Genomic DNA, 16941 nt, shown 5'->3' on the forward strand with positions numbered 1-16941 from the left:
GCGCTCCATGAAATAAATCTGCCTCTAAGTACTGCTTTCATAGTGTCCCAGAGATTTTGATATGATGTTTCTTTGTTCTCATTTACCTCTAAGAATTTTTTAATTTCCTTCCTAATATCTTCTGTTATCCATTCATCATATAGTAGCATATTGTTTAATCTCCAGGTGTTGGAGTAGTTTCTGTTTTTTACTCTTTCATTAATTTCTAACTTCAATCCATTATGATCTGATAGAATACAAGGTAGTGTCTCTATCTTCTTGTATTTGCTGACATTAGCTTCGTGGCATAATATATGGTCTATTTTAGAGAAGGATCCATGTGCTGCTGAGAAGAAAGTGTATTCGCTCTTGGTTGGATGGTATATTCTATAAATGTCTGTTAAGTCTAAATTATTGATTGTGTTATTGAGATCTATGGTTTCTTTGTTCAATTTTTGTTTGGAAGATCTGTCCAGTGGTGAAAGAGGCGTGTTAAAATCACCTAGTATTATTGTGTTATGGTCTATTTGGTTTCTAAAATTGAGAAGGATTTGTTTAACATACATGGATGAGCCACTGTTTGGGGCATAGATGTTTATGATTGTTATATCTTGCTGATTTATGCTTCCCTTAAGCAGTATGAAATGTCCTTCTTTATCCCTTCTGACTAACATTGGCTTGAAGTCCACATTATCTGAAATGAGGATGGATACTCCAGGTTTTTTGCTGAGTCCATGTGCATGGTATGTTTTTCCCCATCCTTTCACCTTTAGTCTTTGGGTATCTCTTTCTATGAGATGAGTCTCTTGCAGGCAACATATTGTTGGATCTTTCTTTTTAATCCAATCTGCCAGTCTATGTCTTTTGATTGATGAATTCAGGCCATTAACATTCAGGGTTATTATTGAGATATGATTTGTATTCCTGGTCATTTGGTTCATATTTAAAATTTTTGACACATCTTGGTTCGTCCTTTATTTGACAGTTCCTTTAGGATAATTCCTCCCTTTGCTGATTTGCTTCTTTGTTTTTTATCTCTTCCTCACGAAATATTTTCCTGAGAATGTTCTGTAATGCTGGCTTTCTTTTTGTAAATTCTTTTAGCTTTTGTTTATCATGGAATGATTTTATTTCATCGTCAAATTTGAAGGTAAGTTTTGCTGGGTATAAGATTCTTGGTTGGCATCCATTTTCTTTCAGAGCTTGAAAAATGTTGTTCCAGACCCTTCTAGCTTTTAGGGTCTGGATTGAAAAATCTGCTGATATCCGTATTGGCTTCCCCCTGAATGTAATTTGGTTCTTTTCGCTCACAGCCTTTAAAATTCTGTCTTTATTTTGTATGTTAGGTATTTTCATTATAATGTGCCTTGGTGTGGGTCTGTTGTAATTTTGTGTATTTGGAGTCCTATAAGCCTCTTGAACTTGATTTTCCATTTCATTCTTCAGATTTGGGAAATTTTCTGATATTATTTCTTCAAATAGATTGTTCATTCCTTTGGTTTGTTTCTCTAAGCCTTCCTCAATCCCAATAATTCTCAAATTTGGCCTTTTCATGATATCCCATAGTTCTTGGAGATTCTGTTCATGATTTCTCACCATCTTCTCTGTTTGTTCAACTTTGTTTTCGAGGTTAAATATTTTGTCTTCAATATCTGAAGTTCTGTCTTCCAGCTGTTCTATCCTATTGGTTATGCTTTCTATGGAGTTCTTAATTTGGTTTATTGTTTCCTTCATTTCAAGGATTTGTGTTTGGTTTTTTTTCAATATCTCTAACTCTTTATTGAAATGATCTTTTGCTTCCTGAATTTGCTCTGTTAACTGTCGATTGGTGAGATCGTTCAATGCCTGCATTTGCTCTTTCATCTCATTGTTTGCTTCCCTAATAATTTTAATTATGTACATTCTGAACTCCCTTTCTGTCATTTCTTCTGCCATGCTGTCATTGGATTTTATTGATGCAACATCTAGATTTGTTTGGGGCATTTTCTTCCCTTGTTTTCTCATATTGTTCAGGAATCAGTGGGTCATTAAGATATTGCAGATTTCCTCTATCGACTTATAATGTCCCTGAAGATTGCTAGTATATCCCCTCTTATCCTTCAGTAGCCTGAAGTCTTGGAGGAGGTTGATAATGCAGAGCTCCACAAAGAAGCTGCCTCTCTAGGGGTGGTGACCCTCAGGTGGCGTATATTCCCTGCTAGTGGGCAGAGGTGCCTCCACTTGTTGACCAATGGTCATCCAATGGGGAACTAGACTGCGGGCTGAGGCAAGGCCTGTTTGTGCCTGTGTCTCCAGTTTTACCATCCCTGTGGGAAAACCTCCCCCGGCCGGGAAGACTCACTCAGTGGGGACGTCTCGCTGGTCAGTTGCCCTCCTAGAGGTTCCCCTCAATCTACAACTACCGCCTGGGTTGGGCTGTCTTCCTCTGCAACGATCCCAGGGGCCCGGACCTACGTCCTGGGCCTGGGAGCCTCACCCTTCGCAGGCGAGTCTCCTTAGGCTGCCTCTCCCAGAGAATCTGCCCGCAGCCTTGGAAACTTCGCTCCGCCCCTAGGCGTGTCTCTGTGCGGCTCTTCCAGCAAGAAGCCACCTAGCTCCTGGGACCCTGCTCTGCACCAATCGCCTGGCTATGCAGCCCCTCCTCTGAGCCACCACCTGGAGCCCCGTACAATAGCTCCGAGACCCAGAGACCCGCTACACACCTCCTCCTCCGGACAGCCGCCCGGTTTCCGACGCAGTCACTAGGAGTCCAAACAACTCACTTTGGGTCTCCTCCTCCCACCAACCACCCATAGCCCTAGGCAGTCACTCCAAGTCCAAGTGACCCGCCCTGTTCCTCCTCCTCCTCCTTGGGGTAGCCCCCCGGGTGTTCAGGAGCGGTGGCTCCGAGACCAAGTGACCCACCATGCTCCTCCTCCAGGCAGGCCACCGGTGTTCAGGAGCGGTTGCTTTTAGTCCAATCAACTCACCACTCGCCTCCTCCTCTGGCAACCACCTGTGGCTCTGTTGCAGTCACTCCTAGACCAAGCGTCCCACCGCTCTCCAACTCCAGGCAGGCCACCAGTGTTCTGGCGCAGTTGTTCTGAGTTTAAACAGCTCGCCACGCAGCTCCTCCTCTGGCAACTGCCTGTGGCTCTGATGCAGTCACTCCTAGATCAAGCGCCCCACTGCTCTCCTCCTCCAGGCAGGCCACTGGTGTTCTGGAGCAGTCGTTCTGCGTTCAAACAGCTCACCATGCAGCTCCTCCTCTGGCAACTGCCTGTGGCTCTGATGCAGTCGCTCCTAGACCCAAGCGACCTACCGGGCCTCTCCTCCTCCTCCGGGCAACCCCCCGGTGTTCAGAAACGATCGTTCTGGGTCTAAACAGCTCGCCACGCAGCTCCTCCTCAGGCAGCCGCCCGGAGCCCCAGTGGTTGCTCGAGTCCAAGCGCTGTGCTGAGCCGCCTCCTCTACGATGATCCCAGTTGTCCGTGTTTACCGCTCCAGTGGGGGGAGGGGCTTCTCGCTGAGCAACTCCACTTCACAAATTCCCTGCGTTCCGGGGCTACCACCCCATTTGGGACGCCTCCCCAACGGGAGAGACTCACCCCGCGGCTTTGAGTTGGTCCCAAGTCTCTCACTATCTCCTCTTTTGAATCTTGCGTCCTGGAGCAACGTGAAATGCAGCCGCCCTCTAGTCCGCCATCTTGGCCCCTCCTTGTGTTGCTTTTAAAGTTCTTGGTTCTGTCTCTTAACTCAGCAGATCTCAGTCCTTACTGTGCAGCACAGTTGTGTGGCTCTTTCCTGTTTGTTTTTGTTGAGGTACTGGGGGTTGGATCCAGGAGCACTTTAACACCAAGCCACACTGCAGCCCTTTTTGTTTTTATTTTGAGATAGTCTCACTAAAGTTGCTTAGGATTTCACTAAGTTGCTGAGGCCGACCTTGAACTTGAGGTTGTCCTGTCTCAGCCTCCACAGTTGCTGGGATTACAGGCGTGCACCACTGTTGCCAGCCGGGTCTTTCCTTTGTTTTTTTTTTTTAAAAGATCATTCATATGTTTAGCCATGTTGAAGTTGTGCACCCCAGGGTTATGATCCCCTGACAGCAAAGTTAAAATTTTTTACTTGAAAGAGTAACCAGGGAATGGCACATGTTATTTGAGGTTTTTATTTTTTACTCTGCTCATTCACTTCTGTATTTTCCTATCAGCAGGTCAATATTCACTTGATTATCTTTATGAAAAAGCACTGGATAGTGTATTTTGGAGCTGTAAATTAGATAAGTCAGGCAGCATTTGTCTGGGGAGGGAGAAGGTGTGAATAATCCAAAGGCCAAGCAAAGTTGAAATGTTATCTCTTACTTGATATAGAATAGCTGGCTTCTTATCACTAAAAGCTTTTGATAAAAATGGCAGATTCCGGGTCTCTACCCTAGATCTTCCAATGAGAATTTCAAGGTGGAAGCCAGGGATCCATCATTTTAAAATGTGGTAATGGTGGTTCGTACACACTAGGATATAAGGCTGCCGTAGGTGTGGTTATCCCTATGTTGATATGTGAATGCTTCTGTGCTAGAGAGAGAAGGTAGGGGAAAGAGGCATAGTCAGGCCTATTCAGCTAGCAGAATGTTCCATTCATTTGTACAGTACGTTGTATGCATGCCAGTTCTCATTACTAACACACGTATGCACGCACTTGGTGGTCAAACACAAGCATTCTCATACGTTTGAACTTGATCTTCCTCTGACAAGGACAATTTCTTTGTGCATCTGTTGTCACCATTCAGGTCTCAGCTCAAATGTCAGCCTCCCCCCCACAACAAAGGCCTGTCTTGACTATTGTGTTCCACGTACTGCAAACATGTCCCTGATCATCACTCTTCCTTGTATCTCTGTCTTTTGCAATATAATTTTGCAACTTCTTTCATCGAGAGATGAGCTCTGTTTCCCTTGCCCTTGAACTGGGCTGGCTGGGAAAACTTGGACCCAGTATAAGCAACCAAAGTACCCATATAGTAGCTGCAGAGGTCACACATACCTTTTTTTTTTGTCTTGGAACCATGTGTCCCCCTATAAACAAGCCCAGGCTAGCCTGTTAAAGGGCAAGAGACTCAGTCTTGGCATCTTAGCATCCCAACTGACCATCAGCCAACCTCCAGACCTGGGAGTTAAGGCTGGTAGAACACAAGCCAGCCATAGCCTCTCTCACCTGACTGTAGATTCATAAGTGAGCCCAGCCAAGACCAGTCATGCCTAGCCCAGATCAGAACTGCTCAGCTGATCTTCAGTTCATGCAAACTGATGTTTGTTATTTGAAGCCATTTTCTGTTGGTTAGCATTATTATGCAGCCAGAGCTAATGAGGCAACCATTTTTTCCAAAGACCATGTCTCCTTATATCACCACCTTGTAGATAGTCTATTTTGTTAAAGTTACCTGAAATTACCTTGTTTCTACTTGATTTTCTCCATAAGAATGTGAATGCACTGAAAGGGAAGACTCTGTCTTATCTGCTGATGAATCTCTAGTGCCCACAGCAGTGTCTGGCTGATAGCAGACACTCAGTAAATATTTATTGAATCAATGAATGCATTTCATATAGGCATCCTTTGCAGATTAACTTCCTAATTCTATTTTACTAAGGCTTACATTAAATTTACTCTCGTAGGTACTCTAATGGAAGTTTTTTAAAACCCTAATATGTGTGTTGGGTTGCTGGGAAATGCCAGCTTGGGAAACTGAGTAGGCCACCCTAGGTGTGCAAAGTCCTGTCACAAGAGCCAAAACATAGGTCTGCCTCGTGTCCCAAGTGGATCACAGAAGTTTTGTTTTTAATCCCAAGTCCTCTTTGCTGCACTAGCTTCTGTTAACTCTTGGGAGGTTGCAGAGATATTTCAAGAATGATAAGTCATCCTAGAAAGGGGTATAATTTCCAGGAGACATATTGTGAGTGATTTTCTGACCAAAGGTTATGCTAATTGCTTCCTATTCCTTGAAAAGGAAATCCCAGGGTATGTCTTGTCCTAGACAAGGACATCATACACTGGGGACAGCTCTCTCTGCTGCCTAATGGTGCTTGGCGGTGTGTCTTTTCTTTGAGAGGCCTGACTCCCTCAATTTATCTTCTCAATCTTTGTTCCTCCAGAATTGACGCAGAATGGTGGTTATGGATCTGCTCTTTGGAAATTGACCTCCAGAGTTAGTTTAAGGTCCCTACAAACCCACTGTGTATCCTTGGGCAAATCACTCAGCATTTCTGTGCTCCAGTGGAATAATGATTTTAGCTGTTTTTAGTGTTTTATAAGAATAAATAATCTAATATATGCAAGATCTGCTAGACTAGAGATATAGTAAATTCTCTATAAATATTAACTGGTGATATTTTTATTGGCATCCATTATCAGAATAATTGAAAAATCAATCTTAGAACCTAGAGTTATATTCCATAGTAGGGTAATTAATAATTTTTCACTTTACTAATGATTATAGGTATATCTGCTGATTACTTACCCTGTAAGAGACTGAGTGCTAGTAAGACACTTCATATTCCAAAATACTATATGGAACGATTATTGAATTTGAGACATTCTAGGCTCAAATGGGAAAATAACCTTGCCCAAGTTCACACAGACAGTAAGTCAGGACTTGAACAGAGGCAGTGTAGTCCAGTACACCAGGCAATTCCTCCTCTGATGATCACAAAGGACACAAAGTATAATAAGGCGGAAGTTCTAATGGAGAGTCTACTCTTAATCCATGATGGCATTTCTGTAGAGAGCTACAGACTTCCCTTTGCAAGGACTGTTGCATTTTGTGACATGTTTACTCACAAAATGAATAAAGTCTTTCCTTAAAACCACCTTGAAAGGTAGGTAGCTCCAGGTCTCCATGCCCAAGGAACCTATAGTGGGAGAACCTCAGTCAAGTACTTTGAATTCCCTAGCTCTTACATGTTGACATAACCCATATCCCAAAGTCCTACCCTCTTTTCGCAGTGCTATGCTAATGTACCACCACTGGCTTTTTAAATTCAAATTTCTCTTCCAATCTGTGAGGCTTCACGCATTTTTTAGAATAAACTTTGTGATCTGGGGCAATAGGCATTGTTATGGTTTAGATATGAGGTATCTCTCAAAAGTTCATGTGTGAGACAATGCAAGAACATTCAGAGGTGGCAAGATTTAGATTATGGAAGGTGTGACCCAGTAAGTGATTTGATCTCAGATGGATTCATTGGGTAGTAACTGCGGGCAGGTAGCGTGTGGCTGGAGGTAGTAGGGTAGGCACGCTGGGGGGGGGGGGGGTGCCTTTGGGTTTATATTTTGTCCCTGGTAAGCAGAACTGGCTCTCCCTGCTTAGTGGTGGCGAAGTCTTGAACTGCTTTCCTTACCACAGCCTTCCACCATGATGTTCTGCCTCACTTTGGGCACAGAGCTATGGAGTGAGACCTGTGAAACTGTGAGCCAAAATAAACTTCTCCTCTACATCATTCTGGGGTATTTTGGTTACATTGAGAAAAAAGCTGATGAAAACAAGCATTTAAAAAATGCATATGTGTTTAAAGTATTCTTCTAAAAGGGAGGTTTAACCTACTGAGAAGGGAACAATATTTTTAGATATTTGAAGGAACTTATTGCCTATGTCTAATTAACATTTCATAGAAATTACTTTTTAAGATCTGTTAATTAAACAAAATCTTTAGGACATAGTCTACTTGGTCATAGTCTAATTTCATATGCAAGAGAGTCAAGCTTTCTAAAAGGCTAGTTAAAATAGATTTTAGATGGAAAATAATTAAGCAGTGTAATTTGGTAAGATGTGGCATGAAACAGATTTCGTAGGTTTTTTAGAGTCTTTGCTATGTTAATGTATGCTTTGAAGCTCTCAAGAGAAATGGTTTATAGCTTCACAAATTTATCTAACCATGAAATTCTCTAAAACAGGAAACTAGTTTGTGGGTCCCATCCAGCATAGGGTTTAGCCTTTGAGCTAAACAAGATAATTTTACATTATTATCTAATGGATTGTTACAGGTATAAAAAGAATATTCAGCAGAAGAATCTGTGGTCAACAAAACCTGAAGTATTTACCATGTGGTATTTCATTGAAAAATTTTGCGAAACTGAATGCTACCCTGAGACAATCATAATAACACCATCCTAGAAACTTGACTCTCCCATGACCATCAATAATCCCTGCCCCTCCTACACATGTGGGTGAATCTCCTGTCAAAACGTGGCACCCCTCTTTCCAACCCTTTGCACTGGAGCTGGCCTGTAGATTCTTGGGCAGTGTATGAGAAGAAGGATATTGTGGTAGTTTGGGACCTAGCTTTTGGGAAGCTGCAGTATCATGTTGACTTCCTGGAATTGAGTCACCATATAAAAATCCAACCGCTTCACTGGAAAGGTCATGGGGATTTCCCTTAGGAGTTCTTGGAGAGGTAGAGTGGCCCAGCTGCTCTTAACCTTCCAGCCATCCCCATCCATCAGGTACCAGGTGTATCAGTGAAACCAGCTTAGACCTTAGAGATAGCCCCAGATACCCGCTGATGTCACCCTTTAATTCCTTTCTGAACCACCATATACAGTCACAAGATACAGAACACAGATTGAGCATCCTGAATCCAAGATTTAAAATACTCCAAAATCTAAAACATTTTAAGTAGTCACGTGATGTCACAAGTTGAAAATCCTACACCATGAAATGGTGTTTCATGTGCACAATCATGAAAAATATTGTATTAAATCATCTTAAGTCTGTGAGGTATATATAAAGCAAATCAATGTTGTGTCAGTTCCCATTCCCAGAATATCTCATTATGTATATGCAAACAATTCAAATTCTGAAAAAAATCCCAAATTCTGAAACAGTGCTGGTCCCAAGCAGCACTCAACCTACAGTTGCTATTTTGAGCTAGGTGGTATGGGGGCAATTGAGTATGAAGCCGTAGATGACCAGGGCAAGCTTCATGCTCATTCTTATTATTGTCTTCATTGTCATTTTGCAGATGATCTTTAGGATTAGAATCCTGTGGCACTCATTTTGAGAAAATCTGATTCTGAGAGTATAACACCGTCTTTACAGTTTGGTGCTTTTATTAATTTATGCAGACCATCCCATAAAAGGTCTAAATTAGTGCAGTTTAAACCTAGTAATAGTCACTTGATCAAATCCCCTATCACATGCAGGGGACGTTTGGTGTGACATGCCTGCAGAGATAAGATAGCAGCCCAGACCTTTGAGTTCCCTAATCTCATATCTCCAACCATTTCTTGCAACCTGCACTCCTGTTCCTAGGAGTGGAGAATTTGAAAAAGCTCAACCTGCTATCAAGTTGTAGTACAGTCTCTTTAGGACTTTATAAGATCGTAACATCAGGAGAAAAAAATCTCTACATATGCACCAAAGCCCAGCAAGTAACAGATGTTCAGTGATAGCATCATGTGGCTTTTCATTTCAAATTCAAGAGGGCATCATTCCTTCACTCAAAGATGGTCGATCATGTCTCCCTCTTTCGGATGATGCTGCCACATAAGTCCTGTGTAAGCACCGGGTACCCTGGTGGCTTGCTTTACCTTGTCACACTCCTGATTGCAAGCCTTCAGCGCCCCCGCTGAATGCAAAACCTCTCATTTCCTTAGCTCCCCACATATGCCCTTCTGAAGTCTAGCCTCTGCTTGTTTCCCCAGCTGAAATGCCTGAAATGTCATTGAATTTTTTTTTCCTGGAATTCACTGTCTTCCCATGGCTCTGTGGCTCTGAGTATGCCTCTCTCTTCCCCAAATGCAAACCACCTTCTCGTAATTCATGTCTTCTCATCCTACCACTTCTGCTCCTACTTCTTCCTCCAGTAAATTTTTCACACTTCCCTATAGGGAAAGTATCATTTATTTGGACATAAATACCTTCATGATATCTGTTAGAGTGCTTACTGTGTTTGGTTAAAATTTATCTTCTAGATATAAGTTTTGCTTTTCTATGCCCAAGGTTTTTCAGTGATGAAATGTGATTCCTATTGCCTGCCTGCAGAGTTCTAAAAATTAAAGATGTAATCATGCATAAGAACTTGGGACGGCCAAGGAGGCCCTCTGTAAATCTTTGCTGCCTTCACTTTTTTCCCCATGCATGGCAGACTCTCCACCCTGACACACCCTGAGCTGCTCAGGGGTGAGCAATATGCTTCTGTTGTCCTCCTGTCTGGCAGGAACACCGTGGTCGGTAGACATTGGTAGGTGGCAGGTACTTGAATTGTTCTTTCTAGTCTTATCCTGCTAGTTGCTGGTTTTTGTTTAGAACAGCCTGCTACCTGCTGAGAAAACTGTTTAAGTAAAAAAATGACATAGTTGCAAAGGTGTTCCCATTCAGTTTTGGGACATTATGATGTGGAGAAAGCACCATGCCCGATGTGTTCATCGGTCCATCCCTGCTGTGGTGACCATGCATAAGGTCATTTCTCCTGATAGTTATGTTTTTTTGGTTTTTATTTTGGTGGAGAGCCAAGGACAATCTGTACCCAGTCATATTTGTTCCTCCAGATGACTCAGAACTCCTCTTACATACGGAGCTGTGGGCCTTCTGGCTTGAGCCAGGGCAGCCACGGCAGTCTTGGGGTGCTGGTCCTTGTGACTTCCCCAGAGAGAATTCACAGAGTAGTAAGCAAAAATTTTAATAGAGTGAAAGGAGAGGGCTATGTACAGACTGCCTCAAAAAGAGGATGATGTGGTGCCCACAGGGCTGACGTTTTTTTAAGGAGACTGCGTCCTTTGTTCTTGCCTTGATTTCCTGTCTCCCCTAAATTGGTTTACTACCCTTTGGATAGCCCCCAGCAACTTCCTCTGTGAGGGCCTGGATATTCTGGTTGACAGGGTGGTTGTGACATAGTTGTTTGCCAGAGATAAAGATGGCACTTATCCAAAACCACAGTGCCCCTTGAGGGGTTATAATTAGTTGTAGCTGGGGTCTTGATGTACCAGGCCGCGCTTTTCTGATACCTACGTATTTTAGTTAGAGTCCCAAGATTTTAGTAATTTCTTCAAGGGATTATGGTTCCTCAGCCTGGGGAAGGTTAGGCATTTCAGATCTCATTTCTCAATACCTGTTCAGATAAGATTCCCCACAGTTTCACTTTTATGGCTCCTGGATGCTTCTTGGTTCTTAGGCCTGCTGTCTGTCCTTCATTGTCCTTTCCCTCTACCCACCTGTTCATAGCTAACTAACCTACCTAACACTCCTTGCAGCAGAGGACAGTGAGGACCTAATCAGCTTACATTGCTTACAGGTGTCCAGTTGAACCCTCTTCATTTGGGTTTATTCTGTTTTGCTGTTAGTTCCTTCTCCATGGTGATATTGAAACAGTGGATTGAGCTATGGCTTCATTGAGACACTCCTGCCTTCTAATTGATATTGGAGTTTAATGTCATTTTTCTCAATCTGTTACGGTTCAGTTGAGGTTTTGTTCGTGACATTTTGTTTTCCACTGTCACATGAAATGACTCCTGAGTGAACACCAGTGGAAGTCACTTGGTATAGGTCGGATTTATATGCAGAAGGCTGATACCTCGCATGGCCTTCTCTGGTCCTTCAGCATCTTTTAGAGCTGTGCAGCTGGACCTAAGTGCAGGTGCATGTGTTACATGTCTGCCCAGCAGCGATGGACTTGCTCCTTGCTGGTTCTTTTTCTGTTACAGGGCCAGATACAGCCAAATTGCTTGAATTCCCAGCAGCCTTTGTTTAGGTACCAGATGTTAAGTTAGCGCTAGGGGTCAGAAGCCACAGAGCATCATGAAACCTGGGCTAAGTGTCCTGCATGGAGTGTGGGGGCTAAACCAGTCTGGCTGCTGGAGGGCCCTCAGTCATGCAGGAAGTTGAGCAGGACTGTAGCCCTTGAAGGTGGACGTGGGAACCACTACCCAAGCAACCCACAGGAAACCTAGGACCATTTGTGGTGCCATCCTTTGGATCCTTTGGTGTCCACCAGCATTTTTGTTAGTGCTGTCCACCATATGTTCATACAAATCCAAAGCAAGTGAGTCTCTGAAAATCTTTGATCCTATAAACACACAGCACAAAAATCAAGAGTCCAAATGGCTTACATATATGTGAATTTTAATACTTTATAACTGAACTAGTCCCACAATGGATAGGTACAAGAGGGGTGAAATTGAAGAAATCTCGATCTTTGAAACCTCATTTTCTTTCTTTTTTGTTTTATTTTTACTATTCATGATTATTGCCTTCCCATTCTGTAATACTGCCACAGTAGTTCACCAGTATTTATTTTTGACTTATATATTATAAAGCAGGAAGTTATTTGTAGTAATGGAAGTTATATAATTACACTATTATTCATTTTTGCAACCTGGCTAAGTTGTGGACAACTTTCACAAGCTACCTAAATTGCTCATATTCTCTGTGTGCTGCCATTGTTGTGGATTTTGGTAGTCTCCAACTGGCAGCTTCTGCTTTCCCATGTGAGGAATCTAATGATCAACTTCATCCTATTTTGCACAACTAATAGGAGTACAAGATAATTAATGCCCCCTGGCTGACCCCCTACTAATGAGTGGTGGGGACTCCCTTGGCTCTCTGGTGGGGTGATTGGGTACCATGGTTCTCACTGGTTCTGAGTTCCCTAGTAAGATTTTGCTCCACTTAGTTCCAGGGGCAACTTTCTTGATGATGTACCTTCTGTTGTGTGCCTTTTCTTCTGTCTTGCCTCTCTATCCAACACCAGTGTTTCATTGCCTCTCTTCCCCAGTCAACTACTAGTCACCTTGTTATTTTCTCAGGGTCTTCCTCAGCGGAAAACCAAACTAGGACATGCCTGGGAAGAATTATTTCTAAGAACCCAGGGACTTGCTTGGACTGTTGCTGAGTGGTAGAATGCTTGACTAGCATGTGTGAGGCCCTGGGTTCAATCTCTGGTACTGGGTTGGGTGGGGAATGAATAGATGAGACATCCCATGTAAAGGTGAAGTAACTGGAACACCTAGATTGAGGGGAAACCTATGAACTTGAACTGAGGGTCCCAGTATACTCAAAAGATACCAGTGGTGTGAAAGAGAGGAACTTTGTGAAAGCACTCCAGTGGAGCATCTTTGCAGATGGCTTCCTTTTTTAGGATCTGGCTCTAAGCCCATTAAGATGTCTTAGATGTTTCCTGTCCTATGTATTTGGGAGGTATTATGCTACTTTTCTAATTGTCTTGGTACATTTTCCATTGTAACTGAATGCCACAGGCTGGGTAATTTACAAAATTATTTAAGTCATGATTCTGGAGGCTGAGAAGCCTGCGTAAGGTGGTGGCATTTGGCAAGGGCCTTCTTGTTGCATCACAACATGGCAGAGGGCATGGCAGAAGAGAGTACAAGTGAACCAGGAAGAGCTTGTTTTTATAACAAAGTCACTCCTGTGGTATCCTTTAATGAATTAATCCACAGATTGACTCATCCATATGTGAAGGCAGGGTTCTTATGATTCAGTTCCCCCCACCAAAGTTACCATGTCTCAAAATTGCTACATCGGGGGACAAGTTTCCCATTTGTGACCTTTCAGGGGATTCATTTGAACCATAGCCCAACACTGAGAAAGGTGTGAGTTGGTCAAGAGTGTGTAAATCTTCCACTTTGTCCTCTCTCCTTCTCCCACCAGACACACCTCTTCATCTGTGTTATCTCATCTTCTACCACCTTGGAATCAGGTACCTGTGGTGGTGGAAGGCACATCCAACAAACATCTTTTATTTTAACTTTGTAGTACTGGGGGTCAAACCCCTTGCCTTGCACATAACTAGTCAAGCAGTCTACCACTGAGTTACACTTCCAGTCCAAGACTCTTTCAGAGAGGCCACAGGCCTACCACTGGACAAAGCTGAAGAACTTAGCTTGCATTTTTGTATTTGAACCTAATTATACAGGTGCAGAATTATGGAACTCAATTATAGAAGGGACCTTGAGGATCATCTAGCCCCCAATCCCCTCTTACACCTTTATACCTCTGATGTAGAGAAGTGGTGCTCACTGTGCCATAATAGGCAATCAGTAAGTATCTTCCAAGTGTCCATTTGAATTAATTAAGTGTCCTTCTGACAAGCTTGATCACAGCTAATAATTTAGAAATGGCTCTCTTCCAGGAAAGGGCTCTCCATCTCTTCATAGCCTAATCAGTAGTTCTCTCTGCTGCTGTCCTATGAGTTTGATTCATTCATCCTAATTCTACCACAGTCACGTGACACTTAATGAAGAGGGTTTGTTCTAAGAGGTATGTTGTCACTATGCACACATCCTGGAGTGCCTCCACAGACCATCATACAGGTCAGTTCCATGCTGTGACTGCTCGACGCAATCCAGAAATGAGGAGAGATATTAGAGGCAGCTCCCAGCACAACATGGCATGTGTTTTAAGGCGTGTTTTTTTTTTTTTTAAGTGGGAGTATATTCCAACATTATGCCAAAAATATAGTAGAGTAGGTGCAAACCAGTAATGTAGCAGTTTGTTATGAAGTATTATGCTCTATACATAATTGTATGTGCTCTGCTTTTATATGATGGTTGGCGTAGTAGGTTTGTTCACAGCGTCACCACAAACCTGGGAGTAATGTATTGTGTGTAGTGTTAACTTAGCTTCTGTTTCATTAGGCATTGGGAATTTCTCAGCTCTGTTGTGATCTTATGGACCGCTGCTGTTAATGTGGTCTGTTGTTGACGAAAGCATCATTTGGCGGTATATGACTGTACTTAAAATCCTACAAGAGAATTCAGTGCAATTTCACCCTTCAGCTACATCCTTTAATCACCCTTTCATCTGTTTTACAAGAAACACATCCACAGTGTATCAACTGTTCTTCATATGACGTCCTCATGAGGCATTCTGTCATCTTCCTCTGAACCAATCTCCCATACTCAATTTTTTCCTGGTTCCCAGAGTTTAGTGGAATGTACTAACAATACAGAGGTCTGAGAAATGATACTAAAATGTGGAGATCTGCTAAATCTGGGTGGTGCCATCCTACTCTTAGCTATGAGGCCACTGAGTGTACAGATGCCCTTTATAACAGGATCCAGTCATGCCTCAGCATGGGCAACTATGGGTTTTATATGGTGAATTGAGATTAGAAGCAACCAGATGTTAAGAACCAAGTTCAATTAGCTGTATAATTATTAGGTGGGCAGTAACTTTTTTTCTGTAAAGATGAGTTTTTACTCAAATAACGGATTGATTTTTTTATTTGCTGGCTTTAAAAGGAATATGAGTTGAGAAGCATAGATCTCGCCTCTTAACTTCCGAAGCTTGATTCCTCACAGATGACAAAAGGTTACAAATGGAAATTCCAGTGACATGTCACTTAACTAAGAGCTTCATTACAATCAGTTAAAAAGTCGTTATGTAGGTGTCGAGAGGAGAATCAGAGCTTGCTGTGCTATGACTCTTACTGAACCACCCGAATGTGATGTCATCATTAGAGTCCTCCAAGGTCTGGCATCTTGAGTGCCCCCAAAGCAGCAGAGTGGACAGTTAATGACTGAGGTAACAGATGGATCTTACATCCATGGTCTCCCCTAATAATTCTTGGGGTGATTGCTTCTAGACTCCATGGTAGTGAAAGCTAGGGAAAATAACTCAGGACTTGTTACTTAGGAAAATTTGTGAGTCTCTTTGCTGTATGTTACTTGTTCTCTTACTGGCATGCAAGGAGAACTTAAAGTTCATTATTGGTGGGACTTCAGGCTGAAGTTAAAGTCTAGATTTATACCTGTAGGATCAGGAAGATGTCAAGATTGATGCTGGGGTCTAGCTTATAGATGGTGGAACATTGCGTAAAGATCAAGTTTGGTCATGACATTGATGATATTGATTTTGACATGTTGAGTTTGAGTTGTTTTTGAGAGATCCAAGTAGTGTGCATTATGCATTTGGATAAATTAATTTTGAACCTCAGTGGAGCGGTTTCAACCAGAGAGAGAAATTTGTAAATTAATTGCAAAAATGATAATGGAAATGGTAATTAAGGGATATAGGTTGTATATAAGCTTGAGCAGAGCAGGAAACCTTTGACCAGGCTTTGATGAAATCTCACATTTATTGTCTGGGTAGAAGAAAATGTATTTTATAAAAAATAAATTAGAGAAGGATTAATCAAAAGTGAGGCCCAAAACCAGATTACAGTATCACGAAAATTCAGAACAGAGAGTATTGTGAAAATAGAAGACTGTTGAGCATTGATGAATGCAGCTGAGAAACTAAATCAGAGCTTCAAAGAACGCCTTTTGTAATTAGTCACATGGAGGTCTTTACTTAGCTAGGTGAAACTATCTTAGGAGGTGATGGAAGATGCCAGAGCTTTGGTGTTTCCGTATGTAAACTACTGGGCTTCTGAGACTGGACCTCAAATCAGATCCCAAAGAAAGCTTTCTGGGATATTCAGACCTCATCTGGATTAAAATGCAAACTATGATAATTGTTTTAAGGACGAGAAGACCTTTGCTATTGGTGAATTCTGGTGAATTTAGTAATTTGCTGACTTCTAGTCACTGTTCCCAAGTCATGCTTGGCATTCCTCTGCCCAAAGTCTTCCAAGACTCCCTTTGGCCCTCAGTGTGGATACCCTTTACACAGTTATTACAAACAACTGCTCCTGTGCCTTGCTTCAGCCCCAGAAGTTCTGCAGACCTCTGCTGTGCGTGGACCCACTCCAGACCTTCCTGTGAGTCCATGGATTTGCTCTTCTAATCCCTTTTGTATAATATGCCACAACCTGCTCTTTGGTTGAGAGTCCAATACTGAGGTATTGGAAAGCACCATTCCTTTCTGGAAGATTCTTGAGTGAATCACTTAGGTTTTGCCAAATTCATTTCTTTGCGATTTTAAATATGAGGTCTGTTTTCTTGCTGGTTGACAGCATGGGATCAGTCTTGAGACCCCACATCCCTCCACATGCTTTCCATATGGCCCCTTCCAGCAATGGCAGTTGAGTCCCCCTGAGG

The sequence above is a fragment of the Sciurus carolinensis genome, chromosome 19 (genome assembly GCF_902686445.1).
Source record: "Sciurus carolinensis chromosome 19, mSciCar1.2, whole genome shotgun sequence".
Taxonomy (NCBI): Eukaryota; Metazoa; Chordata; class Mammalia; order Rodentia; family Sciuridae; genus Sciurus; species Sciurus carolinensis.